Here is an 11,676-nt window from a genome sequence, read left to right as displayed (position 1 = left end):
AAGGAGAGTTGTAGGTTTCTGATGATGTTAATGGAGAAGAAATGATGGCTGATTTTAATGGTGAAGATAAGGAAAGTTGTTGATTTTTAAGGATGTTAATGGAGAAGAAATGGTGGCTGATTTTAATGGTGAAGAGAAGGAGAGTTGTCGATTTTTTTTTTTTTATTTAAAGACAGCCAAGAAAACCGTCTCTTTTGGTTCCTATTCTTTTTATGGTGATTCTACCATCAAACATGAAAGACGGAGAAATGGGAGAGATGGTGGAGGACGTGGGTGGTTATGAGAAGGGGTTGGAGAAGTTGGAGAAATAAGGGAGATGAAGACGTGAGTACAAGGCAGCCTAAAATTATTATTTATTATTTATTATTATTATTTTTTGTTTCAATTTTTCTTTTCTTTTAAGAGAATGGGAGAGGGATCCCACGCTACTTGCTTCATTAATGGTCCCTTGTCGATGAGTTGCCATTGGTCGATAATTTGATTTTAATTCCGATTGGTTGATTTCAATTAGATTTTTTTTATTTGAGTGGACATTTTGATTTGAATTTCATTTTTATGTTTTAAATTTATATTTATATTTATTTTAAATTTATATTTATATTTTATTTTAAATTTAAATGGTTTAATTAAGATTTAATTTCAATTTGGTTTGATCGATTGAGTTCAATTGGATTTTAATTTTACTTTGTTTAATCGATTGGATTTTAATTTGAATTTTGTTTGATTTAATTTTTTTTAATTTAATTTGAAATTTCAATTTGATTTTAGTTGATTAATTACTTTTGATTTTGATTTTTAAGTTAATTTTGATGAAATCGGTTGAGCCATTTTTAATTTTCATTGGATTTTGATTTTTAACTTGAGTTTCATTTTTAATTTGGATTTGAGTTTCATTTAATTTTGATTTGATTTTGAAATTTTTTTTATCAAGTTTTCCTAAGGATTAAGGTCACTAAGTCAAATTTGGACGTTAAGAGGCATTTCAGTCATTTTGGTGATTTTTCTTGAATTTCTTTGTTTTCATCAATTTGGATCCCATTAGACTCGAAATAACATTCTGAGTGCAATGGAGGTACTTTCGAGATTTTTTGGATGTCCAAAATAATGAGGGGTATTTTTGTTATTTTGATGATTTTTCTTGAATTTCTCTATTTTTGTCAATTTGGGTCTTATTAGACTCGAAATCACATTCTGAGTGCAATGGAGATACTTTTGAGATTTTTCAAATGTCCAAAATTTATGAGGGGTATTTTCATCATTTTGGTGATTTTTACGAATTTTAGCGTAAGGTTTATTCTAGTCTCAATGTGATTATTTCTAAGTCTCAAGGTCATATTTCCTAGCATAGCGAAGTCTCTAAGTTATCGAACTGTGTAGCAAACCTAAGCATACCTGTTTGCTAAGTCAGGTGTAAGATGTAGCGATCCTAAGCGTGCGTAAATTTTTATGTTGAGTCGTGACGAATAGGGGATGCAAAAAAATAAAAAACGGAAGGAATCTATAACAACCGGGTGACAAATTGTCGAACTAGACAGATGCAAAAGTGGGGTGTCTACAAACCCTTATCTTCATCTTTTTTTCCTTCTCTAGCAACCCTCACAGGCACCTTCATTGACTTAACTCCATTATCATCTTCTACTTATTTTTCTTATCCTCACGGCCTCATCATCTTTTTCAAATCTTTTTTTATTCTCGACCACACCACATAACCCCCTCACGATCTCACTTTCTTCTTTTCGATTGCTGATCAGTGTCTCAAAACACTAATTTATCTATACTTTTCCCAAATATTTATCTCAATTTATGCTTTATTTCATTATATTAGGTAAATAATCGTATTAAGCCTCAAATTATCATGTTACATGTTCTACCATGTTGAATGGGCTTAATTGCATAAAATTAATGCATTTTTTACAAGGTCTTGATTACGTGTGTTCATTGTGTAGTTCAAGTATCAAACATCAAGATGGATCACCAAATCAACCAATCAAGTGTGCATTACAATCTGGAAGATCAATCAAGCAGCCATATGAAATTGAAGAACAAAAAGTCTCAACATGATTGTGACATAGTCAAATCTCATTGTGGCATAGTAAACCTCGTTGAGACTGCCCTAAAATTGCATCTATTTTCATCTCATTAGTTGACACACGCAAGAAGGATGGCGACTATGTTTCGGTCCTTCTAAAGTATCAAATTTTTATAAATAGACCCTTTTCCAAATTAGGAAGGACCCTCACTCACTCTCTTTTCTCTTCCTTAATAATGCCCTTGGCATTTTCTCTTGTAATGTTCCATTTTAGGATAGTTTTTATTTCTTCAAGTTTCTGTAATTTCTCTGAGAAGAAAATAATGTACCTTGGTTACTCAATGAATACAAGTAATAGTTTTACTACTTATCCTTATTTCCTTGAAATGACCATGGGCTAGGCTCCCTCCATTAGTGAGAGGAGGAAGCTTAGGAACAAGTTTTTATTGTTGTATTTTTGTTCTTTATCCTTTCATACTTCTTTTATGATTATTGAGTTCTCTTCAAGGCCTTGTCCAACTCTAATGTATCAAAACTTTAGATGAATCCTTACACTTCTTATATTTAACTTGGATGTTTTATACTTAAATTAGATCAAGATAATTGGTAGTAAGGGCTTCACACATTAGTAAGTAAAGGAGTCATAACTTTTGTGTTATTCAAACTTCCATGCTATATCTTCCAACCCAAGGAGCTCATACCAAGCCTTTGGGGTTGAGTTAAAAGAAGGATAGAACTTAGATATGCTTTTAAATGCTATCCTTAGGTAACTCGAATCAATAGTGGTACTCTTTTCTTGTTCTTAGCTTAATTTTCATAATTATGGCATCATTTTCCAATAATTTTTTACTTTCATTTTGGTTCCACAAAACAAAAAAATAGATTTTAATATTGATTTAGATTAACTTCATTTCTTTTAGCTTGGTACCTACCCCATTTTCTAGTAATTAGCCCTTACTTGCCTTCTTCAAGTTCGATATAAATTTAAGTTCTTAGATATACATACAACAAAATTTTGGCACCGTTGTCGAGAAAAGGTGTAGTAATTCTAAGTTTTTGTTTGAAGTTATTTTTGTCATTTTTCTTCATTATTTCTATTTTTTATTTTTGTTGATAAAAAATTATTTCATTACAACCAAAAAGAACACTTAAGGCCTATATGAAATTTGTGGACAAATATTCCTAGATTTTAGTATGACGTAGTCACTATTCATTGTGGCACAGTGAATCTAGAGACCTGGAAATCCTAATTTTAACACTTGTCTTATTCTGTCCTCTGGATTCTAACAGTAGGTTTAGCTTCTATTTTTATTTTTTTTCTATTTTGTTTTATTCTATTTTGTAGGTTGGAGTAATTTTAGAAAAAAATATCTCAAGTTTAATCCATTAGATCCAAAACTCATTCCATCTTGTTGTCTTTCTATGTTTTTAATGCTTTTTTAGTTAGGTTTATTTTCTTATTTTAGATTCATTTGTATTAGGTACTTTGTGAAATTACATTAGTTAATTAGTTATCCAATAAGGCTTGGATTGTAATAGTTAATTAGTTATCCAATAAGGCTTGGATTGTAATAGATCAGAGAAGGACGATGGTTGGACGATACCGTCACTGCTCTTTAGATTCACACATCAAAATTAGAGTTGATGGCCTAAGTTGACTCAATTCTTCTTCACTTCATCTAGCATGGGGGGTAATTTCAATTCACCCACGCCTCCCCTTGCTAGTGGGTTACCTTTTATCTTTGTTTGTTATTTTATAATTTACATACACTTGGATTAGTTAATTAAGTTAATAAAGAACACCCTCTCCTAGGGATGGCACCATAAGATAAGGATTGAAAGTCATTACCAATTTATTGCTCTAATAGGGATAATTAATTGTATTAGTCATCTAATCAAATTCATTAAAATCAATTAGACTTGACTATAAGGCCCACGATCTTAATAGGATAAATCCATTTTAAGTTGTGCCAATTGCGCTTCTTTTCATCTTTGGTATATAATAAAATCTTTCCTTTTCGAGGGGATAGATTCAATAGAACCATTAAACACTGCCGCTCAGTTTGAAAGTAGGGTAGCCACCAAAAACATACTCCTTCAATTTTACAATTTAGAATGAGAACAACCTTAAATCTACCTTAATAGATTGTTGACCATATGTCAAACTTTTAGAAATCAAAATCTAGATGAGGAAAATATCAAGTTTATATTATTCCCGCTATCCTTGGAGGGTCATGCAGCTGCGTGGTTGAATTCCTTAACTCCCAATTTCATAGTTTCAAGGGACATTCTATCCAATAAATTTATGACCAAATTTTATCCCGTAACTAAAACTGAAAAAATGAAGGATGCAATTAGGAATTTTAGAGGGCGTCTCTATGACAAATTCTCCCAAACTTGGGAGAGATTCAATGATTTATTAGTCAAATGCCCACACCACGACATTGATAAAGCACAATTGGTGCAAAGCTTCTATTGAGGATTAACTATGAATCAACATACCTTAATTGAGTCTATGCATAAAGGTCAATTTATGAATCAGACTCCCAACCAAGCATATGATTTTCTTGTCAAGTTAGTTGAGAGTGCTCAAAATTGGAGTACTCTTAACGTAGAGTTTTATAGAGACAACCCCATTAAGAAGACAAGAATGTATGAGATCAAGGTAGACTTTGATATCAAAAATGTCATGTTTAATCTAGTGAGTAGTATGTATAGTCTCACAAAGAAGCTAGATGCTTTTACCATCTTAGCATCTAACCTTTACCTTGAGATTGCTCAGTTTTACAAGTATCATTCGAACCAACTTCTTTAGGTGTCTTGTATGACAGCAATGACCATTTAGTTGAGGGCTATCCCAATTTGTTATATATTAAGGTTGATTAGGCTAATGATGTCAATAATTACAGTGTTTTTAGAAAGCCAACGCAGAATTCGTTTAGCCAAACATATTACCAAGATAATAAGTTTCATCCTAATTTCTCTTATAAGTAAAATGAACCTATTCAATCTAATGGTCTGCCAGGTCATAATAAAAATTATTCTAAACAAGACGATTCATTTATGAACCAAGCCATTATTCCACAAATACCTTATAAACCTCGAAAATCTACTAAATGTAGAGCCATAATCCTAGATTCCATGACCAACTATAATCCTCTTGGCTAATAATAGTCATCCTTCGAATCTATGATGGCAGAGTTCGTGAAGCAGCAACAACAACTTATCCCAATTCAACAGCAAATCAATCAAAATCAAATCTAGATTAATTATGTTACTGCTCAGTCCATAGCTAAGATGGAAGTTTAATTGGGTCAGTTAGCTCTTTTCCTTGGAAGGTGAGTGAAAGGTCAATTTCCTAATCAAACTGTTCATAACCTTACAGGCCAGTCAACTTATGGTTGCCAATGGACCAAAGGGTCAATACGAGGTAGGAAGTCCTTCTAAACTTCACAAGACTTCGTCCAAGCGATCTACACCTTGAGGTCAGGAAAATAAGGTGGACAACAAGGTCCAACGTATCGACGAGGAAGATAATGTCCTAGAGAATGACAAAGTTCAAGTAGAAGAAGTCGTAGAATCTTTTAAAGAAAAGGACAAAGATTTGGAGAATCTTCCCATTGTTACACCAATTCCAAAAGCTCCATTTTCCCATCACGTTAGAGATAATAGGAAAAGTAAGCAATTCGAGAATGTCCTTGAACTTTTTCAAAATGTGCATTTCAATATTCTATTATAAATGTCATTAAATAAATATATTTTTATGTCAAATTCTTTAAAGATTTTACCACAACTAAGAAGAAAATACCATTTTTTTGGGAAGCCATTATAACAAGCTAAGAAAAAAATAACATTAGGCTAAAAAAATTTCTTGGTTGTAGGTTATTCCCACACGAGAATTTTACAAAAAAATTTTAACATCAAACTTCATCCTTATTTGTTCATTTTCTCCTTATTTTGTCCAAACTTTGACCAACTAATTTTTGAAGTTTTACTTTTGATCTTAACCCACGGTGTGAACTCACCTTGTTGTGAATCGCCTTGGTTCGATTTCATTTGCCACGTCCGATTCGTGATGATTTGAAGATTCGTAACCAATGGTGATGAAGTTGATCTCGTCTTTTGTCTTTGAACCTCCAATTTCCTTATAAGGTATGTTGTAATCTCCAAATTTCTTTAATTTTTCATTTAATTTCTTGAATTCATGAGATTGGAGTTTTGATTAGGTCAATTGGCATGCATATTGGGTATTTTCAAGTTGGATTATGGGTACATTGGGTTTTGGATTGGGTTGAATTTTATTGGAATTGAGTTGTATTTCAGGATTTGATGGGTGTAGGGAGTGTATTGGAGTTGGATTGATGGGTTGGAGAATGATTTAAGGGATTGAGAAAGGCTATTTCATTTCAGTACTCCATGTGTTCGACGAAATGTCTCAATGAAATTGGTTGAATAAATGATGAGGTTTGGAGATATGTAAGGTATTGGATAGGCTTAGGTAGAGGCTTGGATAGTTTAGGTGGAATTTTTATTGACTTGGGGTGATTAAATCATGTCGAGCACACCACATGTTCGATAAAAGGCTTCAATGAGGTGGATATGGGTTTAGGGCTAAGGCATGGTATTTTTAGTGTTTTGAAATTTTTTTGAAACTTTTTGTGATTTTTGGGTATGACTCTTGGTTGGATTCTGATATTTATCATGCTTTCTTTTCTCCTCAGATGGGTCGATTTAATATTTTTAAAGCTTTGAGAGGGGAGTTTTCCAGTAAGAGTAAAAGTTAGAAGGTTACTCCTTTTGAGGATAGTTTTTTAAGTAGTTCAGATGAGACGAGTCCTCAAGTACCCTTGGATAGAAACTTTTAATTCAATCCCCCTATTATTTTTGTAGACTCTTCAGCATACATGAGAAGATTCTAGTTCTTCTTATCAGAGGCCAGCTAAGTCATTATCGGTTAGTAGAAAAAAAAAACATTTTAGTTAGTAATTATCTATTCAACCAAACAGAATGACCATGCTTATTAACACGTACTTTTTTTGTTTTTGTCTCATCAGGGAGCTTCTAGAAGCAGTGCTTCTTACACCCTGACTAGCACTTACCAGACGCCACCCATTGAACCACATCGGGCAAGTGACTTTGGTCATCAAGGGTACTACTCAGCTGGAAACAACACTACTTGGGAAGTAGCGAGAACCAGCCATGCCAGGTTCACAGATTATTGGTTTACAGGACCTTTTAAGCCCCAAACCAACTATGTCTCTAAAAAGCGTGAGTCTAAGTATTCAATCGAGTCGAAATCAAATGCTAGGCTGGAATCTGAGGGAGAACCAAAGCTAGAACTACAGCTTGAGATAGCACTACCTATGACTTGATTAAAACGATTCTGTGCTAAAAAGTTTTGTCATGGTACCAAAAGCTACTTTCAGCAAACATGAGTGCTTTTTTATTAGTCTTTTTGTAATATATAAAAAAATTATTACATACCTTATAACTTGTGTGTGTTTGTAAAACTTTTATTTCTTTTTTACTTGAATTTGTCGATTTTTACTTGTCTTGCCTTTTAGATTTATGTTTCAATGAATGTATATCTTCTATAAAATTGATAGGTTAGGTTCAAAATGTGAAGGGGGAACTCCTCGAGGGCTTTATAAGCAAATTCATCGAAAAATAACAAATATTTTGAATGAAATTTTATTCTGGCTGTGGGTAAACTTTGGCCATTTCAAAAAAAATTCTAGTCGGAGGTTACCCTTGGCTAGGCAAAAATTTTGTTATGGTCATGGGTCACCCTTAGTTAGTTCAAAATTTTGTTCTAGCCGTGGATTTATGTAAAAATTGGGCAAATTTTTCCTTGGTCGTGGGTCACCCTTGGCCAAGCAAAATTTTCCCTAGTCTGTGGGTAAGGTATGAACTAGAACTTTTACAACTTCAAAACTCAAAAATTGATATTTTGTTTATAAAATTCATGATTTTACTCAAAAAACTTGCGACTCTCTTGCCTTAGATCGAAGATCGAGCCTACCAACTATTCAAAAATGAGTGGCAATGAAATCGGGGAAGAATTCAATGCCTCGGGTCCTACTTTTCTCAAACCTCAATCAGTATTCTATCATAGAGAACTATACAATTCGATGGATTCAATCTATGTCTATAGATGAAAGGTCGAGATAGATTAGTGAGAGTAAGCTAGGATTTGTTCTATCTTTGTATAAGTAGGGGTGAAATGGGATTTGACTAAAGCTATGATTAGAATGTATGCCCTAGCTATTGGAATGATGTAGTTTAATTTCTTGAAATTCATCGCCCTAAGCTAGAAAAGCTAGATGGGGATTCTATTTTGGTTTGATTATCAAAACTTTTCATCTTTGAACACACATTTTTGGGTGTTAAGTCGGATATCTGGTTTAATGCCTTATCTTTGATGGTTGTGAATCAAATCTTGTTTCCTTGGAAAGATAATTTAGTGGATCCATACTTTATAAGCATAATCACTCAAGTTCTTGAAGGTAGCCAGCTAGCTTCAATGCTTTTAGCTGAGCTCTACAGAGCTTTGACAACTTATGTTATTGAGAAGCGTCATTTTTTCTCGGGATGTGCACTGCTCTTGTAGGTAAAAACAAAGACACTTATTTTATATTTAATTTTTTCAAAATATTTTTTGTAAATTTATGAATTTTTATGGATTTTAGGTTTTAACTTTGTTTCAATTATTATTTGATTACTTCTCTATTTTTTTGCAACTTTGACTTTTTGATCATCTCTCCTCTACAAAGATGATTGAACGTCTTTTCTCTTATACTGTCAATTTAGTTTTCTTGATGTCGACGAGAGAGTATCCACTCTTCATGATTCAAAAAGAGAACTGGTATGCCTATTTTTAGTTTGTTGATGAGAGCATGATCAGATGGGTAGGTTCTTTCCAACATTATGCTCAACCTTTTTTGTCTTTTAGTAACTGCTGCATCTTAGTCTTAATCGATTTATCGGGGTTTACTCACTATTTCTTGTTTCGAATCATCCGTCAATATGATCACATTTAGGGAGTTCATTGTCTTAAGGACTTTAGTGACTTAATCGGAGATTTTGACTCTTCAAACGTCCGTTAACGAGATCGACTTTGTAGGCTTTGGCAAAATGTGGAGATTCTTTATGCTCTTATCTTTGCTTTTCATGATTTTATTCAATACCAGTCTTGGCTTAGAAATTTGATAGGTGGTCATCTTTTCATACTCTTGGTGCTTGCCTTGGTATACGTGTTTCTCATATTCACAACTATCATGGTCGGATTGAGGAACTTTGAGTAGATCACCGTCATATTGAGTGCATTTGGGTACGATCTAAGCAGAGGCTATAATCTGATATTGATCGCTTGAGTCTCACTTTGAATGATATCGAGACTCTAAGACTGAGCGATACAAAGAGGTACCAGATTGAGATTGATGATCTCAAGATGAGGCTGAGCTCCAGTACTCGCATTGACGACATAACATCCTATTTGGTGAATCGCTAATAGAGTGATCGTTGATTTGGAGGCTCGAGTCCATGACTCAAAGCTTTACCTAGTTGCTTCTTATGTTTGCTGTAACTAGATGAAATTTCCTTGTATTTCCTGTATACTTAAAAAAAATGATGTAAAATTATACAATGAATGGGAAAATAGTTTTTTGGTATTATTTCCTTAAATATATTTACCTTTTGTTTTGAAAACTGTTGTTTGGATGCAGATTCTAGATTTTTTCTCATATGTTGAAAATATAGATTTTGATAACTTTAAGATTTTTTTATATTTTAAATTTGTAAAATAAAGTTGAAGTAAACAATTAGGTTAGATTTGCAAAGTTATTCGAGTCAGACAAGGTAAGGACATGAGTAGGTCAAACCTAAACCTAGTAGTCATTGAGGTAAATGGTCAAACAGATTATGTGGACCCATTTTCAACTTCTTCTAAATCCTTTAGACTCATCCCCAAAGTTGAAAAGATTTGTCTTCCAAAATTTGAGGAGTTGAGGTGAGAGGTATGTTTGGGTTGGTTGGTGGTATCTGAAAAAAAACTCTTGGCGACTCCTCTATTTTTTCTTTAGGTCCTAGTTATAGTCACCAACTAACTTACTTTAGGATCTTACCTTTGATCTTTTACCTGATCGAAAAGGACTTTATTGGGTTGTAATGTAAATTATGGCTATGAAAGAAAGAAAGGATAAAAAAGGTTAAAAATAAGATAAATGTATTAAGTAAGAATTGGGGGGTGCCATTATTGTTTCCTAAACTACCCTTTTTGTTAGAACTCTCAGTGATGTTATCCTTTCAACTTTCTCTTAGCCTTCGAGATGCGAGTTGAGCCTAAGAATGAAAATTCTACTTTTAACTTTTTTATTTTTTATATTTTTAACCATTCACAGTTTACCCTTATGCGGGGCCAAGAGCTATCTGAACTTTTTCTTTTCTTTTCCTTTTGATTTTTGATTTTGGCTATTTACTTTTTCTCTCATTTTTTTTATTATTGAAAATACCTACCTATTCCCCCAAATTGCCCCAATGTATTCTATGACTTGCCATAGTATACTCATCGGTTTGCCCTAGTTTTAGGTGGTCAAAGAAATGATCAGGCTCAAAAGGATTTGACTAAGGGATATTTTAGTAAAACGGGAAATGAAAAATGGTCTCTTTTCTTTTCAAGTATGTGATCTTAGGTGTAATTTTTATTAATTGTGTCAGCATTTAGTGGCTCAAGAAATATTTTACCATCCATCTCTGCGAGGATTAACACACCTCTAGACAGCACCTTCTAGACTACGAAGGGACTTTTGTAGTTTGGCTTGAACTTGCCTCTTGGATCTTCTTGAATCAAGAGGATCCTTTTCAAAATTAGATCATCCAATTGAAAATATCTCGATCAAATCTTCTTGATGTAAATTCGTGCAATTCACTTCTAATACAACTGTCCATGACATATTGTACCAAGTATACTTTCCTCAATTAGGTTTAGTTGGTCATACCGTATTCTAACCCATTCAACTTCTTCCAACTCTACTTCCATAAGGATTCTGAGAAAAGAAATTTCTTCATCAAGTAGAAGGACTACCTCCATCCTATGGACAAGTAAGAATAGCGTTGCCCTAGTAGACATTCTAATCGAGGTTCGATTAGCATGGAGAACGAAGGATAACATTTCATGCCAATCTTTGTAAGTTATTGCCATCTTCTCAATGATCCGTTTAATATTCTTATTAGCTATTTCCACTGTTCGTTCATCTTCAATCTATAAGCCACCGATCTATAGTATTTCATTTGAAAATCTTTACAGAGCTTCTTCATGTCTCTGCTCTTCCTATTAAAAGTGTTATCTGACACAATGGCACTAGGTAAGTCATATTTACAAATGATATTCTACTTCAAGAATATGATAACCTGCCCTTTCGTAACGTTTGTGTAAGGCATGGGTTCCACCCACTTAGTGAAGTAACCGATAGCAACTGAAAGTGACCTCGATCCGCGGGGTGTGCGGAACCACTTTTGATTTTTGAGGTTTGGGAGTCGCCACCTAGTTATTATGGTCTAGGAACCGAGCATCGACTCAAGATGGATAAAAATAACTAATCTACTTTAAAAAAAATTACGGAGTCCGGGGATCACGTTACGGGCTTGGA

General features: G+C 33.6%; 1 long non-coding RNA gene across 1 annotated transcript; it reads left to right on the top strand.

Annotated features, from left to right (window-relative positions):
- The first annotated feature begins 5,814 nt into the window (after positions 1–5,814).
- Positions 5,815–7,652, top strand: LOC147380755 (uncharacterized). Its single transcript, XR_015175148.1, has 3 exons — positions 5,815–6,181; positions 6,751–6,982; positions 7,084–7,652. It is a non-coding gene; the product is annotated as an uncharacterized LOC147380755 (long non-coding RNA).
- Positions 7,653–11,676: the final 4,024 nt, after the last annotated feature.

This window comes from Akebia trifoliata, unplaced genomic scaffold, assembly GCF_017979445.1.
Source record: "Akebia trifoliata isolate Shusen 1 unplaced genomic scaffold, ASM1797944v1 Contig01014, whole genome shotgun sequence".
Taxonomy (NCBI): domain Eukaryota; kingdom Viridiplantae; phylum Streptophyta; class Magnoliopsida; order Ranunculales; family Lardizabalaceae; genus Akebia; species Akebia trifoliata.
The sequence above is the reverse complement of the archived record's forward strand: the minus strand, read 5'-3'. Positions and strand labels throughout refer to the sequence as shown.